Here is a 22,712-nt window from a genome sequence, read left to right as displayed (position 1 = left end):
GTGGTGGGTTTTCCGGGCTGCGTGGCCGTGGTCTGGTGGATCTTGTTCCTAACGTTTTGCCTGCATCTGTGGCTGGCATCTTCAGAGGTGTATCACAGAGGGAAGTCTGTTACACTTCCCTTTTACACTGTGGCCCTTGCTTTCTGCACTGGCGGAATACAGCGCCCCAGGGATCGCAAAAACGCAGTTCCTAGGGTGCTTCCAGGACAGTGCCATCCTGGCTGCCCCGGAGCAGCGTGAAGCCGCTGCTGTAAACCTCGCTCATTGAGCAAGGTTTTTGCAAAGCGGCGGCTTCCCACTGGTGTGGTGCGAACCGCACTGGCAGGACACCGCCGCTGTTCTTGTCACCACCACTGACCTTCCTATCCAGCATCGCTATGGAGGGCTGCAGAGACCCGCCCACGCTGTCCTCCAACCCCTGGAGGTGACGCTGGACAGGAAGGTCAGTGTAGGGGGGCCGACATAGAGGCGGCTCCATACAGAGCCGCCTCTCCAGCTGGGGGAAAGTCGGGGCTGCTCGCAAGATAGCGTGTGAACGGTTCCTGAGCCTCCACTGGCACAATTCATGCCGGTGGAGCTGCGTTTCCACGCATGTGTGGAAACAGCCCAAAACAGACTTCCTTCTGTGATACACTTCTGAAGATGCCAGCCACAGATGCAGGTGAAACATTAGGAACAAGATCCACCAGACCACAGCCACACAGCCCGGAAAACCCACCACAACCAACCTTGGCTATAGTTTTTCTCTTCTCTTCTACTCCTCGAAGCTTATCAAAATTAATTTATTGTTATACATATTTTCAAGAAAGTTTGCTACCGGTATCTGTATCCATTCATCCTTGAATTTGGATAACATTCTCCCACTGATAATTTTCATTAATTTTGCCATTTGGGCAAACTTGGCTGTTTTAACATGCCGTTCTCTGATAGTTGGTAATTCATGTGATTTTCCTTTTTGTGCCCAAACAAATCCGGCAGTCGACATTAAGTACCAGAAGACTTTACTGACAGTTTTTCCCACAGAAAAAAGTAATCAACTAATTAAAAAATTGATATCACTATGAATAGACTATATAAGAGACATATGTACTTGGGAAAGTATTCTCCTTTCAGTTATCAAACTTAGGATAAGTGGGACAGATTTTGAAAGGTGCCTCTTGATGATTTGATGGGAAGTCTGTGCGGGTCACAAATGAATTTGAATTTGGATATAAGCTGTTGTATTTTGAGTTTCGACAAGTTGTGGATTGGTTGCGATTGTAAGCTACTGACTGACTACGGTTGCCATCTTTATTTTAAAGAAAATGTTTTAAAAATCACATTTTAAAACTGTTACCACTGTGAAAAATGTGGCTCTAATATGAAGCTGAATTTGGAGGGAGACATCCTTCCATGTTCTTTGGAGGATGAACAGACAACAAGTGGAAAATGTCACTTGATTGTTATTTATTAATTTTCAGGTTCTGGTGGGTTTTCCAGGCTGTGTGGCTGTGGTCTGGTGGATCCACCAGACCACGGCCACACTGCCCGGAAAACCCACCAGAACCAGTTGAATCCGGCCGTGAAAGCCTTCGACAATGTTAATTTTCTCTCTTTCTCCCCTCTGGGGACACAAAACGATTCACTTTGTCTCCTTCATCTGCATTTTAACCTCTCAACCATCCTGTGAAGCAAGTTAGGCTGAGAACGTGTGTTCTTCTAAACTGTCAGTTCTACTCTTCTCTATGTAGTATTTATATTACTCCCCTTCTTAAAACAAAACCTAGCCTACCTGCAACATACATAGTACCCTGTTTCCCCGAATATAAGACATCCCCGGAAAATAAGACGTAGTAGAGGTTTTGCTGAAGTGCGAAATGTAAGGCATCCCCCAAAAGTAAGACATTGCAAAGTTTTTGATTGGAAGCATGCCTGACGAACAGATTACAGAAATATAAGACATCCCCTGAAAATAAGACATAGCCCATCTTTGGGAGCAAAAATCAATATAAGACACTGTCTTATATTCGGGGAAACAAGGTATCTTATTTACTAAATGATCGGTCCCCTGAAATAACTCTTTAAGGTTGCAACTTTCTTAGCAGAAGTAATAAACAAGAGATGTTACCAAAAAACTGAACTTCGGCAGTTATATAAGTTCCAAATACACGGGCTTACATGTGATTTAATAAAATGACCATCGTGAGCCGTTCCCTAATGTAAACGGATTTTAATCGTCTGACGCTAAACAATATATCATATATTCGATGTTTTGTATATATAATATTTTATTACAATCTGGATATTAGGCTATTTTTGTACTTATGTACAGAATTATTGTTTGCAGAGATTTTAACTTATGCCTAATAAAGGTTTTGCTCAAGTCGCCCGGCGAACTTCCAGGACAGAGTCGGCATTCGAACTCGGGTCTCTCCGATCCAAGTCTGACATTCTAAGCATCGCTCTGCAATTGTGTATTTGGCCGGGCCTTCTTCGGTCCTTCCGGAAGTCCCTGGATTCAGTATTTGCCGTCTCTTGTTAGAAGGATCGTCAGCCCCACGAGTGGGAAACGTCTTTATTGGAGAGCCACTACCAGCAAGGTTGCCAACCTCTAGGTAGCAGCTGGACATCGATTGGGAGTGCAATGGATCTTTGGGCCGCTTTGAAAGGTGGATTCTATGGCATTGCGCCCCTCCCAGAGGTGGGATCCAGCAGGTTCTCACAGGTTCCCGAGAGTAGGTTACTAATTATTTGTGTGTGCCGAGAGGGGGTTACTAATGGGTGATTTTGCCACGTGATGTTTGCCTTAGTTACGCCCCTCCTCTCGGCAGCAGCGCGCAGAACTTGAAGCAGTCTAGCAGGAGGTGCACCGGCGTGCGTGGCAGCCTGCGCCTGCGTGCATTCGTTTCCCGCCCAAGGACCGGCGCAGCGGCTGCGTCCTTGCCACAGCCCCGCCCAGGAATGCCCCGCCCACAGAATGCCCCGCCCAGCCCCATTGGCGCTACGCCACAGTTTGAATCCCACCACCATGGGAACCTGTTACTAAAATTTTTGGATCCCACCACTGACCCCTCCCCTCCACAAGCCCCACCCCTTTCAAGCTTCACCCCTCAAAATTCAAGGTGCTTCCCAACTCGGAGCTGGCAACGAGAGGGAAAATCTAGCCCGGTGCAAAACCTGAGTTTTCCACCCCCTCCGCCCCCTGTATGGGCGCCTGCCCTCCTCCACCATGACCAAACCATGTTTTTTTTGCACCAGATCTTGAAGTCAGTCTATAGACCCGGGGGGGGGGGGAGGAGGGGTGTGGGGAGCGATTTTTCACCCCCACATGACTAAATGGCCGCAGCCCGGGACATTTGACCCCGTATGTCCCCCAGGGCAGTACGCCCCTGCTGGCAACCCGAAGTACCAGCCAAATAGATAAGTAGTCCAGTGCTGTGGGAGGAAGACGGTATTTAGGGAAGCTACCAATCCTACTACTGTGTGTCGTTCCCATCGACTCTCCAATGAAGGCGGTTTGCTGCTCTTCTGGGAGTTGGGGGGAGCTTTGAATAAGGTACTTTAGCTAAGACTCCACCCGCACGCCACACCCCCCCCCCAACCCCAACTCCTTCCAGGATACCAGGCAGTCTCTGGGCAAGACATAGGGAGGATTTCTCATGAAGAAAGGTGAATACCCCCATCCTTCTAAAATAGCAATGGGAAAGTGCAGGCAGGGCATACAGGCAAGGGGGTGTAGATACCAGCGGGGGAGCTGAGACCCCCAGCTCTTTCCCAGAATGCAACAGGAACGTTCAAATGCAGCTGCCTGAGACTTGAACCAGGCTCTTGGTTCATCAGAGTCAGTGTTGTCTTCTCAGACTGGTCGTGGCCGTCCAGATTTTCACAACACCTGCTACTCGATTCCTTTGGACCGGAGATTCCAGGGATTCAACTTGGGACCTTCTGCGTGCCACACGGACGCTCTCTAACCCCTGAGCCAGGGCCCCCTCCAGGATAGCCTTGAACGCATGAAGCCATCTCAAACTGAGTCCATCAAGCATAACCCACCCAACTCTTGGTCCGTCACGATCAATATTGTCTACTCAGCATTGCTTACTCAGACTGGCAGGCGCTCTTCAGGGTCTCAGGCTTTCACATTATCTTCAAGCATAGGTGTCAAACTCGCGGCCCTCCAGATGTCATGGACTACAGTTCCCATCATCCCCTGCTGCTGGCAGGGGATGATGGGAACTGTAGTCCATAACGCGAGTTTGACACCTGTGAGTCTAATGCCTGATCCTTTTAACTGGAAATACCAGGGATTGAACTCGGAACCTTCTGCTTGCCAGGCAGTTGCTCTACCCCGAAGGAGGAGGAGGAGGAGGAGGAGGAGGAGGAGGAGGAGGAGGAGGAGTTGGATTTATATCCCCCCTTTCTCTTCTGCAAGGAGACTCAAATGGGTTTACAATCTCCTTTCCCTTCCCCCCTCACAACAAACACCCTGTGAGGTGGGTGGGGCTGAGAGAGCTCCGAAGAACTGTGACTAGCCCAAGGTCACCCAGCTGCAGTAGTGCGATTCAAATACTTTAACCACCAGTTGTTTACAAGCACCATTTTAACAACAGCTGTCATGTGTCGGGAGTGCACAAGCTAATCTAATTCACCAGATAAGCCTCCACAGCTCGAGTGGCAGAGCGGGGAATCAAACCCAGTTCTCCAGTTGAGAGTGCACCTGCTCTTAACCACTACACCAGGCTGGAGGAGTTTGGGTTTATACCCCTTTTTGCCTCTTACCATTAAGTAGTCTCAAAGCAGGTAGGCGGAACTGAGAGAGTTCTGTGACTGGACCAAGGTCGCCCAACAGGTTTCATGTGCAGGAGCGGGGAAACAAATCTAGTTCACCAGATAGGAGTCCGCCACTCAAGTGGAGGAGCGGGAAATCAAACCCGTTTCTCCAGAGTCCACCCCTGTTATCCACTTCACCCTGCTGAATATCCTCCAGAACACGCATTTAATGTAATTTGTCTGCAAAAGGTTTATTTTTTTAAGCAAGGCTTCGGCCTACACAGCTGAAACTGCTTAGAAGAGCTCGGTCCAAAGAGGACTCAGGCGCCTTCTGAACCAACTGACTTCCACAGACTTTGAGGAACCTTTCTCTGCCTAGGAGAGAGCCAGCGTGGAATTTTTGCAAAGACCTTGGGGTGGGGGTGAGGCTGCTATTCAGGAATAGTAGGCTATTAAGTTACCCTGTTTCAGCCGAGAGCACACCAACCATACGCCTGTTTTACTCAGAAGTAAGCCCTCTCCCTCCGTGATTTGAGTCCAGTAGCACCTCAGAGGCCAAAAATAATTTTGGACTATCATCTTTCCAGAGTCAAAGTTATCTCACCAATGTGGCTTCCACACTCCAAAGCTCATATCCAGAGGTGGGATCCAGCAGGTTCTCACAGGTTCCCGAGAGTAGGTTACTAATTATTTGTGTGTACCGAGAGGGGGTTACTAATTGGTGATTTTGCCCCGTGATTTTTGCCTTAGTTACGCCCCTCCTCTCAGCAGCAGCGCGCAGAACTTGAAGCAGTCTAGCAGGAGGTGCACCAGCATGCGTGGCAGCCTGCGCCTGCGTGGATTCGTTTTCCGCCCAAGACCTGCGCAGCGGCTGCATCCTTGCCACAGCCCCGCCCAGGAATGCCCCGCCCCCAGAATGCCCGGCCACGCCCCCGTCACACCCAGCCCCATTGGCGCTACGCCACATTTTGAATCCCACCACCATGGGAACCTGTTACTAAAATTTTTGGATCCCACCACTGCTCATATTCCCCCCCCCCTCAATCTTTTTGGTCTCTAAGGTGCTATCAGATTCAAATCTACGTGCCCCCCCAATTGCGGGGGGGGGGAGAACTGCCCGATCTTGACTGCGCAAACCCACTTGGAGCGTCCCCAGGGAGTACAATTTTAGTAATATTATGACGTTTTAAACTTGTTTTATTCTAACATTATTATTAATTATTATTACTAGATTTAATAGGCTGCCCCTCCCCTTAGGCTGCTCAGGTTGGAGCAGCTTATAGCATACATATCAAACATAAAATCACCTACTTTTTTTTTTAAGAAAACAACAACATTCCTATCAATTTCAGCTGTTTAATCCAAGATGGCAAAATGCAACTTTTGACTCTTTTTAAGACGTTCCATGGTTCATGTGCTGTCATTGTTTAAGCCGGGTTTGAGTTTATGGTTTTAGGTGAGTTTTAGGCTGCCCCGGAGGTGGCTATAAGGCGAGATAAAAAAAAAATACTCATAAAATAAAGACAGAAACAAACAAATAAAACACAAGCAGGGTCTGGCTCTAAAAAGGATTGCAATTCCCCCCTCCCTCCCCCACTCCACTTACACCCCAACGCCCCCCTCTTGGTTGATGCTCTTGCCCGGGGGCATCTTTTGGGGAAAGGATGCATTTTGCAAAGCAACCTAGCCAGAGAAAGAAGAATGGGCTGCAGGTCTCCCAGTGAAATTGACCATATGTTTAAAAAAAATGGCAGGGTGGAGGGTAGAGGGTGGCTTGGCTGCCCCCAGGGCTCGGGGGCTGCTTCCCTTCCCCCCCCCTCAGCTGAGCCCAAAGCAACCACATTAGGGTTAATAGCCCCAGCTATTAATTGACTGGGTGTTTGGCTAAAAGTCTGTAATCTTCCCTTCAACCGCCCCATTAGAACAGGTCTCTCTTCTCTTTTTTTCAATTAAAGAGCGCAGCTTTCCATTCGCCTAATGAGAATCCAGTATATTTTGCAACGGCTCTCTTCCTCCCTCTCCCCCCTACCCCCCCCCTTCAAAATCATGGGAAATCCTACTTTTTCATTAGACATGATTATGGAGAAAGTCTGGGGCAGAGGGGGGAGAGACACAGACAAACAGGGGTGGGGCTGGACTAAATTCAGGGCCCTGGCCATGTATTATGGAAGCAGGATGCTTTTAAATAAATTGGAATTTCCTCCAGCGAGCCTGGGAATGGGGGGCAAGGGTCTTCCTTTGAGAAAAAGGGGGTCGAAAAATATGTATATAGAGAGTGGGCCTTTTCCAGAGGCCTTTAAGAGATTGGAGAAAGGGGGAAAGGGATGGATTAAATTCTGAAGCCCATTCCCCCCTTCATTGCAAAGACTCCAGTCAACTTTCCCCCCCTCCTCCCTTCTTCATTTCCAAAACAATCATAAAAATAAAAATAAAAAACCCCATCCGATGTTGTTCGTTTGCCTGTCTGAAAGCCCGAGAGATTCTGGCTTTGAGATGGCCTCTCACTTGTGTGTCATGCTCAGCTTTGGAGAACAAATAAACACATTTTTATCAGGCAGGTTGAAAAGAAAGAAAGACTGACCAATAGATTTTTATTTCAATTCCCAACCCTACCCGGGCTACACTTTCTCAAAAGGTCTCTCCCTTACCCCCAAGCCACCGAGTTCGTTTTATTGCTCCAATTTGGTTTTTTTTAAATACATTATTTATTCATCTGCTGATTTAACATGTTATTAGGCGTTTCGTCATTTTAACGATAATGTTGTGTTGAAATGTTTTCTTGTGTCTAATTGTTGTAACCCGCCCTGACCCTTTCGGGATAAAAATGTGACAAATAACTGAATAAAATGTGACAAAATAAAATAAAATAAAAATGTATTTCTGACAATGTACTTCCATTATTTTAGTTTATTTTGCTGAGAAGGAGAAACAACTTTGGAGGGGGGGGGGCTGTCCTGCTAGGAAATTTCAAGAGCGGTTCAAAAACACAGAGGGAGAAACAAGGTCTCTGCCCTGCGCCCCAGAGATCCTTTTCCCTTTCTTATATATTTATTTCATTTCTGGCAGCCCACCTAATCCTTCAGGATGGGAAAAAGTCGTCCCTCTGTCCCCCCCCCCCACCTGACCCCAACTCTAAATTAATTTCAAATTCGTCTCCCACTTTGCTTTACATAATTTGGGGGCACACAGAGGAAAAAAAGAATATCCCAAACGATTTGCATTTTGTTTGAGAAATTGGGGAAGGGGGGGGGGTGTTGAGAAATAACAGAATGGAACAGCAAGCCCTGGGGCTAGGATGACTCACTGATTTCTCCACCCGCCGAAAAGAGGATTCTTTTAAAGGGTAAATATTTTAATTTGGGTATTTTTTTTCCAGTGCCTGTCCAGTTCTTTCAAGTAGCCTGACTTTTTTGTGTGTGTGAGCGTGTGAGTGTACCTAAGCAAGCCTGCAGCAAAACTAAGTCTCCAGAAATAGATTAAATAAAAAATAAATCAAATATTACACCCCCCCCCCATTCGCTCCACCACCCCCACGCTCACCCCCAAGGACTTCATATCAGGGTCTCCAAATAATTGATGGGCTCTAATTAATAAATCCGCAGGAAGGACCAGCAAAGTTCTTTGGGAAGTCTTCTTTGCTGAAAGGAAGCTTTTTCCTCCAGGTGGACATAATGGTTGGGGGAATAGAATAAAAGGGGGGGGGGATTTACAAACGCAAGATTAGAAATTGTCCCCAGCGACTTTTAAAAGGCCACGCCGGGGTAGCTTTTGTCTCCTTTTCCCCCAGCCTCTCCTCCGGCCCCCATGTTGGGGCTGGGGGACACCCCCCCTCCTACGCCCCCCCCCTTCCATTGTCCACCAAGTTAGCCAACATACGCAAATATATTGGATTGTAATGGCTGTTTTATGGGGAGCCTGGGTTTCTGGAAGGGGTCGCTTGGATCAAGGGGAATTGGGGAGGGGGGAAGAAGGGGGCGAATTTGCCCCGCGGAGGTGAAAGCTTACAGCCCCCTAACCCACCCCCCAATCTAACTCCCCGTCCCCTCCATTTAGTCCCATTCGCTGAGAGTTGGGTTGTCCAATGTTGTGCGTGCTTACTTAGGAGTAAACCCCTAGGAGCCCGGCCGGGTTTACTCCCCCGAGTAAATAGACCACAGAAGCACAGTCTGAGGTCGTGGGGACCCCTTAACTTGCACCCTCTCCTCCTCTCGCTCTTTTCTAAGTAAAGCCTGGGGGGGGGGGCGGGATGTTTCCTCGGAAGTAAGTGCGACGGCTGGCAGGTGGAGTCCGCCCCTGCGGCGCGGGGATCGCCGTCCTGTCGGAGAAGTTGAGGATGGGGAGAAAGGGCGTTTGTTGGTCTTCTGAAAACCCAGAGCATCACTTGGGGGGGGGGGAGGGGCGGAGGATATGTCAAGGTTTCAGCACAGCAAGATTGGGCCGGATCCTGCAGTGTGTTGCCCCCCCCCCAAAATAAACCAAACACCACCACCCCACACACACACTTCCCAGGTTTTCCTCGCCTGCCGTTCACGCCTTTCTGCAGCTATTTGCAAACTCGGTCCAATCTGTTGGTTTTTCTTTTAAGGCGAGGTTTTCTTTGGACTTCGGTGCTGGGGTGGGGGGGGGGGATTTCCAGGGAAACATAAGGCCGGCCTGCCAAAAAAAAACCCCTCCCCAATCTCTGCAACCCCCTCCCAACCCCAGCGCGCCCTAAATCTCGGGGGGGGGGGTCACGGAGAGGAAATCCCAGCTCGCAGGCACCTGGCAGGCTGCGTCTGGACTCGCCCCCTCCCCCACCGCCTCCCTCCACCCCATAAAAAGTTGCCTCTCCTCCAAAAGAAAACAGCCCCTTTAAAAAAAACATGGCACATTTCTTCAACTTTCCTGGAAGCCTTTTCTCGCCAGCCAGCTGCCCCCCACCCCGTGGGCTTCCCCCCCCCCCCGGCCTTCCTACCTTCCCCATCTTCTTAACCACCAACCCTCCCCCATTTATACCCCCCCCCTCGGAAGGCAGGTCCAAAGGGTTAAAAAAAAGCCAGCGAGCCCAGATTTGCTCGCTCCGCTTCAAAAAAGAAAGTTGGGAAGAAAGCCTCGAACTGGCGGAGCGCTGGACCCAAATAGGGTTCTCTTTGGGAAGGGGACCCCTCGCCCCAATCTAGGATCTTAGCAGACCTGGTGGGTGACCCTGGGGTGTGTGCGTGGAGGGGATGTTGCGGGAGATGCCCCCCCATAGGGCTCCCACTGTCTCAGAGTTTCTCAGCCCAGCCCAGAGCTGCATGTAACGAAACTTTCCCAGAGGAGAGGAGGATCGTCAGGGGCGATTGAAAGCAGAAAGTTACCCTGGGGGCTTCGGGGGGGGGGGACGAAGAAGAGGCAGAGAATGAGAGCTGGGTCGGGGGGGGGCAGTCAAAACAGGGGCGCTTGGGAAGACGGCTGACCCCAAAACGGCAAAGCGGGGGACTTACTTCACCGCAGAAGTGATTTTATCTCTCTGTGTCTCTCTCCTTCGCTGGCTTTCCTCCCCGGAGTAGCCACAACAGCGAGCAGTGCGGAAAAGAGGTTCGGTTTGCGGGACTCGCGAAGCCTTCCAGCCCCACCAGAAGAGAATGAGACCAACTTGCGCAACAATAAATCCCCATCGCTGTTTTACAGATGAACCGCGACGAAATCCCCCCCCCCCCAACCAAAGAAAAACCCCAACAACTTTCCCATCAGCTGCGGAAGCAAACGATTGCTGTCCTCTCCGCGGTCCGGAGTCTATTTCTCTAGGATTAAAAAGAGAGAGAGAGAGAGAGAGAAAGAAAGAAAGAAAGAAAGAAAGAAAGAAAGAAAGAAAGAAAGAAAGAAAGAAAGGGGGGGAAAGATTGTCCTTTTTCACTCCCCCTTTCAGATCCGACCCCCCCCCTTTTTTTTTTTTTTGGTTGTAAAATGCCGTTTGCGCGCTGAGCTTTGCTCGCCCACAAAAGGGCCAAGTGCCCGTCTGAGAAAAGCGCTCCGGCTCGCGATTGGGTTTGTCTTTTTTAAAAACCCTAAATCTATATTCAAATCGGGGCCGAAGGTGTGTTCTGGGATTTCCCGAAAGCCTCTTAAAGGGGGGGGGGGTGAATTTACCAAACCGTGACAAAAAATCAACACGATCTGGGGGGGGGGGGAGAGAGAGAGAGAGAATTTTGAAGAGAGAGATTCTCGGTTGTGTAGTTAAGTCACACAAACGACTGTCCATTTCTGGGTTTATTCTTGGCTGCGCGATTGGGCCAAAGTTGTTGGGGGGGGGGGGGTTTGAGGATTTCGGCCAGACCCTTCCTTTGGGTCTGTATCCCCAATCTCAGCCATTCAAGCTCGCCTTTCCAAAACCTGGTCAATTTCAACCCCCCCCCCTTCCCTTCCCTTCCCAGGAATGTGATATTTACAAGACTCTTGTTTGCGCGAAGGATTCTGGGGGGGGGGGGAGAGAGAACCCCTGGGGTCGACCCCTTCGAATCCCCCCTCCGCCTTTTTCGCGGGCCCCCTGCTTTACTCCCCACCCCCACCCATCTAAAGTTTGGTTCGATCTTTTCTGGGTTTTGGCCCAAGCTAGATGGTTCCCTGCGAAAGTGGGGTTGGTTTGGGGGTAACGTGGGAATGGGGGCGTTGAGGAGGGGGGGGTCTGAGGGACAGCCGACATCGTTGGAGAAAAGAGGCGATCGGACTATATATTGGATGTTTCTTAAATGGAAGATCTGGGGGGGGGGGGCGCGTTTCACCGGGAGGCTGAAATGGAAGATCTGGGGGGCGGGGGGGGGGCAGGCGACAGAAATGGCGCTCCGAATGGTGGCCAAGACGCAGGGCGGGGAGCAAATCGGAATAAGTCGGTACCTATGGGAATAAGTAAACCAATCAAACAGAGCGGGGGACCCTTCGCAACTCTGGCCCTACTTTCCCGACCCCTCAAGTCACACAGCCTTAAGCTGAGGCACCCAGTCTTTGACCGCCTCTATGCATGACCCCATCGGAGACTTTCCTTGCCTCCCCCGCCCCACAAGGCCACTTAAAAAAAATTTAAAAACAAGACCACTGAAGAAAGAACCAATATGGGAAGTCCCGGGCGAGGACGAGGGGTCCTCGTTGGAATCCCCCCCCCCTCGGAAGGCCAGAGAGAGAAGGTGCCCCGGAAGGAAGGGCTTGCGAATAGCCCGCTCGCAGGCGTGGGGAGCACTCCTGACCCGCAGAGAGAAATTCGTTTGCTTGCCCACCACCCCTTCCCAAGGTAAAAAAACCCACTTAAAGGTGGTTTCATGGCCCGGACCTCTGTTGCTCCGCCTTCCACACTAGAGTCAGAATCGGAGCAAATGGTCCCGGGTCATCCCCAAGTTCCGCTTCCCTCCGCATCCTGCATCCCAGCGCTCTGCTCAGACTTGGGGTCCAGGAGTATCACCGGGGAGGGTGAAGATGCTGCAGATCTAGAGAGGACCAGGTTGGAGGAGGAGAGAGCCGGCTTTTGTGGTGCAGCTGTAGTGCGGGAGATCCCATTTGTAACCAGAGCCCCGTTGTCCATGCCCTTTGGGAAACTGAGCCCTAGAGACGAGGCGGGTTACAGGCTTAAATCTGTATCTCCAATCTATTTTGACTATCTCCTATAGCTTACTATCCGTTTACTCCTAGTTTACTAGCCGTTTACTAATAGTTTACTATCCCTTTACTACCTGGGGATGGATTGAGGAGTCCAATGTTAATGGGTTGTTTCAAGCAGATCAGTGCTGTTAGAATGGGGTTGGGGGGCTCCGGGAAGGACTGGCGGTCCCCCTCCTTTGCCAGGGTCTGCTCTTCGGGCTCAGTTTAGCCCTGGCAAGTAGGCTGGGGTCCAAAGGATTTGCAAAGACCCCCCCTTTCAGGCAATAAAATCTCACCTCTTTTAGCCATCAGGAAGCCCCTTATTTTTTTGGGGGGGGGGTCTGTCGTTGGTTAAAGGTGGCTTAGAATGAAGCCACCAGGACATGCTCTTCTTAACGAAGACTTGCCCCCCCCCCTCTTAGGAGTTCCTCTTGGAAAGCTTCCACGTCCGAGGGGGGGGGCGGTGTGTCCGAGCGAGAAGCGCCCACCGCGCGCCTGGAAGCGCGTTCACACGTGAAAAGGGACCCATCACCGCGGACGCGGGTTCTCGCCCACACCCCGCTTCCTTTGGCCCCCGTTCAGCCCCTCTGGAAAAAGCAGAGGGTGAATTGGAGGGACGACCCCCACCCCACCCCCCCTCTCCCCTCCCCCCCTCTTTCCCTGGCTCGCTTTCTCTAGGGGTGTGGCGGGAGCATCCTTTGTTACTTTGGACAGTGTAAAAAAAAAAAAAACCTTCAACCCCACCCACCCCCCCCTCCGGAAAAGTCTCTTTACCGTGTGTCAAAAATGATATTTCTCCCACTCCAATCGCGCCAGCCTGGAGCGCGCACCTCCCTCCCTCACCTTATATAGCCCCCCCCCTCACCCTAATATTTACTGCTCTACTATATGCCCTGCTTCCCCTACTCTTTCCTCTCTCCGCCAAGGCAAGAAGGTAACCCGATCCCGGTTTACTCAGGCGCGCTGGGGTCGCGCAACGGGATCCCAGCGCGTTCCTCGTAGGAGGGGGGGGGGGCGCCAAAAAAACCTCTATATATTTATTTTTTAAAAAACGTGTGTGCCTTTTAAAAAGCGGCCGCTCTGCTGTGGTGTGGCTGTCCCCCCGGCGTAGCTGCGCCCTGTTTCCCTCCCCCCCCCAAGTCTGTTTTCATTCTTTCCCCCCCCCCTCGAGCCCGGAGGTGTCAATCATCCGCTGCCTGCCATTGGTTGGAGCGCCGGCGTCAAAAAAGTTGCCCGAGCGCCGCTTTCGCAGCAAAACCAACCCGGGAAGAGGCAGAGCGAAGGCTCCGGCGCGCCCGGCGATCCCTCCTGCCTCCCACCCAGCGCCGCCGAGGAGTGCCACCGCTCGGGCTGCGCGCCACCGGGCCGGGCCAGAGGAAGCCAGAGCAGGGGTGGGGTGTTCCTCGGGGGTATCGCTTTCTTTCTCGTTTTTTTTAATTGTTACTACGAGTAGTATTTCAGGAGCAGGGGTCCCTTCTCGCGGACCTCACCTCACCCCCCTCCCCCACACACCCGGTGTGTGTGTGTGTGTGTGTGTTTTACAACTTCTTGGAAGAAGGGAGAAGGTTTCTCACGCCCTTGTGATTCTCTTTTGTAGGCGCGATTCTCGGATAGGACATTGGCCGGGGATCCCTCGACTCGACTCGACTCGCCGGGGTTTCCCCCCCCCTCCGGTTGCCCCCCCCATTTTTCAACGGCGACTTTTCTACCAGCTTTAAGGTAAGTTGGCGCTTTTTCTTTTTTGGGAGGGGGGCTTCTATTTGGATGCGCATGTTTGCTGGGGTTGGGCTGGCTTCGCGCCGACGGGCGAGCCGTGCGCCTTTCTTCTGACCCGACCCCCCCCACCTCCGCTTGGTCCCTTTTCCCCGGGAATTTGCGCGTGTTCGGGGGACTCTCGGTTGGTAGAAAGCGGTGGCCGGGGGGGGGGTCGTCTTTGTGTCTCCCCCCCACACACACGCATTTTCATAAAGCAGACGAGTTATTGGACGAACGAGGAAGATAGATACATATATTCGTCGGATGGTTTCGATTTCGTTGCCCTCCCCCCCCCCCGAAGCAAATCGGATCCACCGTTCGTGGATAGGAGGACTTGTGGGGGGTTGGGGGGGGGTAAATTTCTTCTTGACCGCGTGAATTGGTTTGCATCCACTGGAGGGGGGGGGGCAGAGGATCCTCCTCTCGTAAAACTGGGGGAGGACAACGCAAAAAATCCCAACGGCCGCTTCCCTCCCCAAACCACTTAGGAAGAGACCTTGGGCCGGTCTACTCAGAAGTAAGTCCCGTTTTATTCCAAGGGGGTGCGGAGTGTCCTTTAGAGGGCCCCCAATGTTGCTTGCTTTGAAGTAAATCTCATTGAGTTCTGTCTGTGGAAAAAAACTGAAGTTTGGCCGATTGAAGGGCTCCTAACTTTTTTAAATTCTGGGGCTGAGCTGGGAGGTTTCTTTCTTCTCTCTCTCTCTCTCTCTCTCTCTCTCTCTCTCTCTCTCTCTCTCTCTCTCTCTCGTTCTCTTTCTTTCTGTCTTTTTCTTTTCGTCTTCCTGTCTTCCTGTTTATTTTTGTGTTTGGCATGGTGATTTCTTTTCTGTCCTGTCCTGTCTCTCCTTCAGCGCTTTCCCACATTGCTTTCCCATGCTTTCCTTCTTTCCTTCCTTTTCCCTTCTTTTCCTTCTTTCCTTCTTTTCCTTCTTTCCTTCTTTCCCTTCCCTTCCCCTTCCTTCCTTCTTCCTTCCTTCTTTCCTTCTTTCCTTCCTTCCTTCTTTCCTTCTTTCCTTCTTTCCTTCTTTCCTTCCTTCCTTCCTTCCTTCCTTCCAAGAGATCCGTCCTGAAATCCACCCAGCTCGCAGACTAGCGATCAAACAGATCTCACCCCGATATCCTGGATGAATCAACGGAGCAAAAGAGCCGAAATCTTTGGCCAACCAGACCTTGGGGGCTTCCAAATTCTTCTGGGGGGGGGGGTTTGAGCAAAGGGTGAAGGGGTGGAAGGGGTGGGGTTGATCAGACCCGATCCGACCCGGATAATTCCCTTTCTTTCTTTCTTTCTTTCTTTCTTTCTTTCTTTCTTTCTTTCTTTCTTTCTTTCTTTCTTTCTTTCTTTCTTTCTTTCTTTCTTTCTTTCTTCCTTACCCTTCCCTCCCTGGAGTTGCTCGGTTGGGCAACTTTGGAGTTGCACAGATGCGTTTTGCTAGGGGAGGGGGCGGCTGAATTGGAAAGGCACAGATACCCCCCCCCCCCAAAAAAGGTGTAATTCTGCTCTGCCGACGGACAGCAGAAAGGGGGTTCGCTGTATGGCTCGGGTGGGGGGGGGGTCCCACGACCCCTTTTTTGGCCTCCGCCTCGATCCGGGCATCTTATGCCGGGAAAGAACTTCGATTCCCCTCCGGGGAAGTCTGGCTCGAAGATTCCCCCAAACCCCCGCATGGCAAGCAGGGCGAAAATTTACTCGTGAGTAAATGTGGAGCGAATGGGGGGATGCTTTTCTCTTCTTTTGGGTCCTGGCTGGCCCCGCGGAGAGAAACCCCGAAGGGAAAGCAAAATAAATTTGGGATCACTAAAACAAAATCTCTTTCGCGCTCTTCCAATTCCCAAGAACTAATTTTACTTAATATTCTCGCCGGTCCCTGTAAATTGAAAAAGAACAGAGGAAAAGGCATTTTTTTTCCCTTTTAGAAACCACTAGAATGTCTAAAATACTCTCCCCCCCCCTTTAAAAAAATCCCTGTGTATTTCTTTATTTTTATTTTATTTTAAACTCCCTTACCAATGGCAACCCAGAGCGACGTCCGTCTAAAATACATCCATTTTTTCGCTGTTCCCTCTCCTCTGGGCGTTCTATACCCGTTATTACAGGCGCGTATTTAACCAGCATCCACTTGTTATATATGGGATTTTAGATGGGAAATCCATATAGAAGAAACGACCCGCAAGTAAGCCAGAGCTTCGTTATGGAGAAAATCCGATTTTTTTTTTTTTAGATTGTCTGGATTCATCGCGTCTACTCGGCGGGGCCCTGTAGCTTTTAGGATGTTTAAAGTATTTTTTTAATATATGTATATATATATATATATATTCTGTCCTTAAAATGATAATTCTGCAAAGCGCCTTTGGGTTCCCTTTGCAGGGTGGGCGGCTAGGAACAGGGCCTCGATCCAACCGCTGGGCTCTTGTCGTCTTCTTTCTCCCTCCGACTGCTTTTTTGGGGAGGAGGTTTCCCTTAAGTAAGGAATGAGAATTTGCACCTCCGCCTCCCTTTGGAGGCATTTAGGGAGAGGGTTAGAAGGAGCCTGGGATCGGGACCCGAGGCCTTCCCCCTCTCAAGTTTCCTCGAGAGTAGACTTCCCCTCTAGGTTCGAGCCCCCTAAACCGCCTTGATGTGGAATGTCCTTCCACTCAGTTTCAGAGGGGGGGTCTCTTTACTCCCGAGGAAGCGCGCCTGGAAGGCGGGCCGCTTTCCTGCAAAAATCCGTTCCCCCTATAGGGATCTGGGCAGATCCACCGGCTCTCCCTACATCTCTCCCTCGGTTCGCGCCCCTTCGAGTGTTTTGGCTCTCGGGGTGCACCGAAGGGCAGGGAGATTTGCCCCCCCCCTACTCCAGAGCAAGCCTCATTGGGTTAGGCTTTCTTCCCGAGTAAGGGAGCTGTCGTCCGCGGGGACGTTTAGACGCAATAAGACTTCGCTTCGGATCAGCCAGGGCCCTGCGGCAAAGCGACCCGGACGAACCAGCGCCCTGGCGAATCCGGAGCCGCTCCCGATTGCTTGGGGAAGTCCACGCTTTTGCATCCCAAATATGTTTGAAGTCACCCCCGCCCCCCGTCCCTTAAAAAAAAATCTGGACAAAACCCTTTGCGCGCTACTCTCCCCCCCCCGCCCCCCCAGCTACAAAATCTAGCATCTTCGTTACAATCCGGTTTCTTCTTGCAGTCTATTCTGGAGCGACTCCCTTTCGACCCGAGTTTGATTCCTTTCTTTCTGGGGACTTCTCATGCCCTCGAAGAAAAAATAAGACCGGGGGTTCGACACCCCCCCCCCTCAGCCCAGCCTGAATTTGAAAGTTCCCAGACTTAATAGAAGAAACGCACTCCCTCTTTTTTCCTGTTCGCTTTTTTTTGGGGGGGGGGGGGTGGTCTGCCGGGAGCCGAGTCCAGAAACGTCTTGAGGCGTCATCCTGGGCGCTCCGTCGGGGGAAGGGCTTGGCAGAGGCAGAGGGGGGAGGGCGAGGGTCTCTCCACCTGTTCGTGGACCCTCTGGAAAACACCCCCCCCCCCAGATTTCTCTCTGGATCCCCGCTCACCCTCTGGCAGCGCGGGACGGGGGTGTCTCCCCCCCCCCACGCCCTCCTGCCGAAAATTAATCAAGGCGAGTGATCCCGCGGGCATGTCATGGCGCCCATACGTAATTTAGGGCCCGTAGCAGCATACCCGGATTATCTCGTTAGTTTATCAAGAAAACATTTATTATAATTAATTCTTGGACGGGGTGATTATGGCGGAGCAACTGGTCGGTGGGGGCCTGGCGGAGGAGGAGGGGAGGGGGGTGGGGGGAGAGGAGCGACAGATTGCGCCCAGCGGCCGTTGGCTTCAGGGTGGGGGGAGAGGGGGCCCCGGGTGCGTCTCCAACCCCGGGCGCAAAGAGGTTGGCTTTTGGGGAGGCGGCACACTTCTCCGCCCTGGGATCGCGCCCTTGTGCGCCCCGCAAGGCACTTTGGCCGCGCGGCGCTTTCCTGGGCGGACCCGGGAAAAGTCCAGTTGCAAAACAGTGGCGAAACAGTGCGCTGAACGGGCGTGAAAGGCTCGAACGTCTCTCTCGCTCTGGCGCCTTTACGCACGGGCAGAATAATGCGCTTTGGGCGCACTTTTCCCAATTGTTTGCAAAGTGGGTTTCACACAGTAAAACCCCAGCTGCAAAATGCGTTGGAAGTGGATTGAAAGTGCCTTATTCTGAGTGTGTGGAAGCCCCCTCACACACACTGCAGCTCCAACCCGGGTTTCCTTAGGAGTAAAACCCCTCTGGTTTGGGCGGGACACGCAGCCCCTGGGTAAAGCGGTTTAAGGTCCCGACAGCTTCGAACCGGGTTCTGGAAAGCAGGAGGGGGGCTTAAAAAAGAAAGCCGCTTTTGGCGAAGGGAGGGGAAAGGAGAAAGGCCACGATCCAGCCCCTGAGAAGCCCGGTTGGGACTGGTTTGCCCTGCTGGCTTGGGCCCAGTGCGTGATTCTGCTGAAGTTCTCCTTTCTGGCTGAATCCGGGCCGGGATTTGATGGGGGCAACTCTAGGAATCTTTTGAAAAACTATTTTTAAGAGGGGGGAGGGGACAGGCAAGTGAACCCCACTTTAAAAGAAAATACTACTAGCAGGTGGGGGGGGGAAATGACCCAGGGCAAGCCGGGCAGAGACCACTTCCTTCCCAATGCTGTTACTCTGGAGTAAGAGTTTGAGGTAGGTGGGATTTCCTACAGATGCATGCCTGCCTAGAATCGCAGCCGGTTCGGTCTAGTGGTTTCAATGGGCCACAACTGCCAGGCTGGGGTGGGGTGGGGAATATATCCGGAACCGGAACTGCACGTTTGCAGTGCGGAATCCCCCTAGCGGGTTTGACTTCTGGGTTTGGATGGAACCTCTTCTGTTATTCCTCTGCATTAAAAGAGCAAGACGAAATTGATCCAGACCGGCAGCGTCACCAGGATAGGCGTTCCTACGGCTTCTTTCCAAACCCAGAGCCTGATCCAACTTGGGCAAGGGGCAAAACTCGCCCCAACTTTTTGCCGATTCATTCGCAAGGGACCCCCCCCCTCCAAAATGACAGCGGGCCTCACCCCAGCCACCCCAAAGGGGTTCCCTCCTCAACTCTGCTGAGTTCCCCATAAGCCTGCAGGTCAGAAACAGTGTTGGTTGGGTTCGGTTGGACTTACTCCTCAGGAAATGCCTAGAAGATTCAGGCTTTGGGTTTCAGGGAAAGAGTTCAAGAGGGGGAGAATAAATCCTTTTTTCTATTTGGGAAGGGAAATCTGGTAAGAGATACTAGTGGGCTCCTTTTCAGCTGGAGTGGGCCCGAGCTTTTGAGAATGGGCGGAGATGGGCCAGAGCTATTGAGATTGCGGCTGGAATGGGCTGGAGCTATTGAGGATGGGGCTGAGATGGGCCGGAGCTATTGAGATTGTGGCTGAGATGGGCTGGAGCCCCTGGCTAGAGACTGGGGCTAGGGGATGGAGGACCAGGAGCTATTGTGATTACTTGGAGCTGAAGCGAGATGGGTCAGGAGCCCTGTGTAGCCCAAGGATTGCAGGCTGAAGGATTAGGCTGGAGCTATTGAGGGATGGGAGGCCTGAGAGATGGGCTGGAACTGTGAGACTGGAGCTAGGATGGACCAGGAGCTGGTGAAGTTGGAGCTACTTAGAGATAGGTCAGAGCTATTGAGAGATTGCAGCTGAGATGGAAGGCTGGAGCTAAAGAGAGGATGGGGCTGCTTAGAGATGGGCCGGAGCTAGTAGAGATTGGAGCTAGAGATGGACCGGAGCTATTGAAACTGGAGCTGGAATGGGCCGGAGCTATTGAGATTGGGGCTGAGATGGGCTGGAGCTATTAAGGATCTGGAGTCTCCTAAGGCGCATCTCACCTAGAGGGGCATTTTTCTTAGTTCTTATATATGTCCTTATTCTTGACTGTCAGGGGAAGAGGTTTGAAATCTCCCTGTAGGAATTGAGAAATACGATCTCAAATCCTGGTCTGACAAAATTCAGCACGACTTTAGGAGGAGCTTTGTGTCAATGAGGGGCGCGGGGGTTAAGGCAAAGAAAGGAGTCCTCAGCTTCTTCCCGTTCCTCAGGGGGGGCTAAACCAGATCCGCTACTGCGCGCCCAGCCACGCATTGCAGGGGAAACGGGCCCTTCTGTTTGAACATAACTTTGAAGCCCTTCCCGCACATGCAGAATAATGCACTTTCGTCCACTCTCAAAGTACACTTTGGAAGCAGGATTTTTACCATGCCCGGAATAGCAAAATCCACTGGCTTGAAGCCTTTGTGTGAATTGAATGCGCATTATTTTGCCTGTGTGGAAGGGGCCCAAGTTCCTCTGGAAACTTCTAAGAAAAATCCCTGTGACTCTGAAATCGGTTCGGTTCCGAGGGAGAGCTGTGACCCCCTGCATTCTGCATCTAGGACTAAACGCAGTGCAGGGCTCCAACTAGATGCGGACAACCCTTTTACTCCGTATCTACCTTTGATGCGAATTAAAATACCCGTTACTGGTCTGGTTCTGCTAACCTACTCCGCAGGGAAACAGAATAACTTCGGGGGTGATTTGGTCGTCCGCATGGATGGGCGCTTGCACCTCCGAGCAAACCCGCCCAGATCCCGCTTGTACGGACGTTTGGAGCGGCCTCCCTGTCCGTTCAGTGCGTTCGGCTCGGCTTCACGCCTGGGGGATCGCGCCTTGTGTTTCGCAGAGTCGTGGTCGCGCAAACGAAAACGCAGTTTGGTTGATTTGGGGAACGGGGTGGGGGGGAGAATTTGGAAAACAAATCTGCTTTACGCAGACTGTAACCAAGATGTCATTCTAAACACAGGTACAGTCCGAGTTTCTGGTGTTTACTCGGAAGTAAGTCCCACGGAACTCAGTGGGGCTTTCTCCCAAGTAAATGGCACCGATTTGAGGTGGTGGTTCTTCTTCTTTTTTTTTTTTTAAAAAAAATCTGATTCTTAGTCTCGGTGGGATGTTGAGTAAACCTGTTGCAATCCTCCGCATGGCTGTTGACACGCGAGAAATGTCTTTCGGGCCCCCAATTCCGAATTGAAAAAGAACTCCGAATTTACCCATTATTCTTTCCTCTTCCCGAGGACTTCTGCTGGACCTCGGTTTGGTTTGGAGTCTGAATTGGGAAGATTTTGGTTTGAATGTGGTTTGAATTGGGAAGATTCCCGCCCCGATTCCGTTCCACCTTTAGGAGCTCTTTGGTTCGGGATCGCTGTCCCTGCAACCGTTTCCACGGCAAATCGGGACCTCCTTTTCCAATCGAGGCGGTCCAGTATTTGGGGAGAATTATCCCTTAACTGGGGGGGCCGGCTTTGGCCTTGGTCGGAAGGCGCTTAAGAAACGCCTGGCCCTGTTAAGACCAAGACGGGGCGCACGCATGGGCTGCGTGAGCGCGCGTGGAGATCTGGGTTCCAAACTTCAGCCAGCCCGTCCTACCCGGTCAGGCTGTCGTGCAGGCGAAAGTCCTTTCCTCCTTTCAACCCGACAACTCATTAGCTCCCCGAGAATCTCCCGGCGGGCGTTTTCTTCCGCAAAATGCTCAAAGGGTTTGGTCTGTCAGGAGCTATTAGGATCACCTTTTTTCCGCAATCCCGCCGCGGTTTGGGGAGGGGGGGGGGATCAATAGGGACTTTGTCGGGAGGGGTCACACGAGTGCAGCTGACTGCCCCAGAGGTGTTAAAAGCAAGAAGCCACCCACAACCCAACTGAAGCACTTAATGGATGAGAAATGGGAAAGCAACCCTTATCTTGGGGGAGGGGGATGTCCCCCAACGAAAATATCCCCCCTGGCTTAGCCTGGACCTAGTTTTTCACCTAAATCTACTCAATTAAGCCTTTCCCAAAAGATCCCTTTGGAGTGAGCGACTCGGGCGGGGAAAGATGCCCCCACTTCATGCCAAAGTTAATTACTAGTTTGTTTAGCTTACGAGAATCCTCCCCTCTCTCCCCCTTCCCCCCCCCCAAGTATTTCCAAAGTCTCCTAAATCTAGAGGGCTTTTTACTTTATTTTATTGGGGGGGTGTCTCAATCTAATTAGCCCAAGTGCTCATTTTGGGGAGGGGGTCACCGAATTGAGCTAGTTCGGAGCGGACAATTCTAAACATTTTTGGGTGGGGGGGGGGGGGGAGGAAAGTGGTCGTTTGGTTGGGCGGGGGGTGGGGCTCCATTTTTTTTTTGCAAAGGCGAAATCCGGGATAATTAAAAAGATGGGGTGGGGGGGGGGACACAGATAGGCCGCTTTTGTCCCCGAAAAAGGGGGGCGGGTGGGGGGGGGGTGGATCTTTGATAGCCAGCTTTCTTTTTCTTGTTCTGTTCTTTTCTCTTTTTTTAAGCCGAAGGGGTCTTTTGTGTCTGCCCCCAAAAAAGGGCCCCATCTAGTTTGGCTGGAGACAATTAGGTCCTTGCTAAGCCCAACGAATCCCCCCCCCCCCCATGGTCGTTTGCATAGCAGGGGGGCTGGTCTCTGTCCCTGGGTATTGGGGGCGGGGGGGGGGCTGAGAATCAGACCCTTACTGTATTCCCCGGTGACTTCTGCGAAGCGGGGGAACAAGGGGGTTCTATTTTCAGCACCCCCCCCCCCCGGGGGGGAAAGCTTCAAGCCCGCACCTTGGCGATTTTGCAAGAATGGC

The 22,712-nt window shown here is 51.7% G+C and overlaps 1 protein-coding gene and 1 long non-coding RNA gene across 8 annotated transcripts in view; one reads left to right on the top strand and one right to left on the bottom strand.

The window, feature by feature from the left end:
* Window positions 1–10,326, bottom strand: part of LOC125425809 — a 31,341-nt gene extending 21,015 nt beyond the window's left edge. For both annotated transcript variants that reach the window (XR_007243454.1, XR_007243455.1), the window contains exon 1: window positions 10,212–10,326. This is a non-coding gene — a long non-coding RNA (uncharacterized LOC125425809). The remainder of the gene's footprint in view (window positions 1–10,211) is intronic.
* Window positions 10,327–13,141: 2,815 nt separating this feature from the next.
* The window catches only part of OTX2 (orthodenticle homeobox 2), a 34,519-nt gene continuing 24,948 nt past the window's right edge, over window positions 13,142–22,712 (top strand). Inside the window, exons 1-2 of one of the 6 annotated variants that reach the window (XM_048485955.1) lie at window positions 13,142–13,270; window positions 13,934–14,055. The gene's annotated coding sequence lies outside the window, so the exon portion shown is untranslated. Of the gene's footprint in view, window positions 13,271–13,550; window positions 13,746–13,933; window positions 14,056–15,757; window positions 15,781–18,744; window positions 18,770–22,712 lie in introns of those variants that run through there. The other 5 variants (XR_007243618.1, XM_048485953.1, XM_048485954.1 and 2 more) reach the window with 5 other exon arrangements.

This window comes from Sphaerodactylus townsendi, linkage group LG02 (genome assembly GCF_021028975.2).
Source record: "Sphaerodactylus townsendi isolate TG3544 linkage group LG02, MPM_Stown_v2.3, whole genome shotgun sequence".
NCBI lineage: Eukaryota > Metazoa > Chordata > Lepidosauria > Squamata > Sphaerodactylidae > Sphaerodactylus > Sphaerodactylus townsendi.
This window is presented reverse-complemented; position numbering and strand designations above follow the sequence as displayed.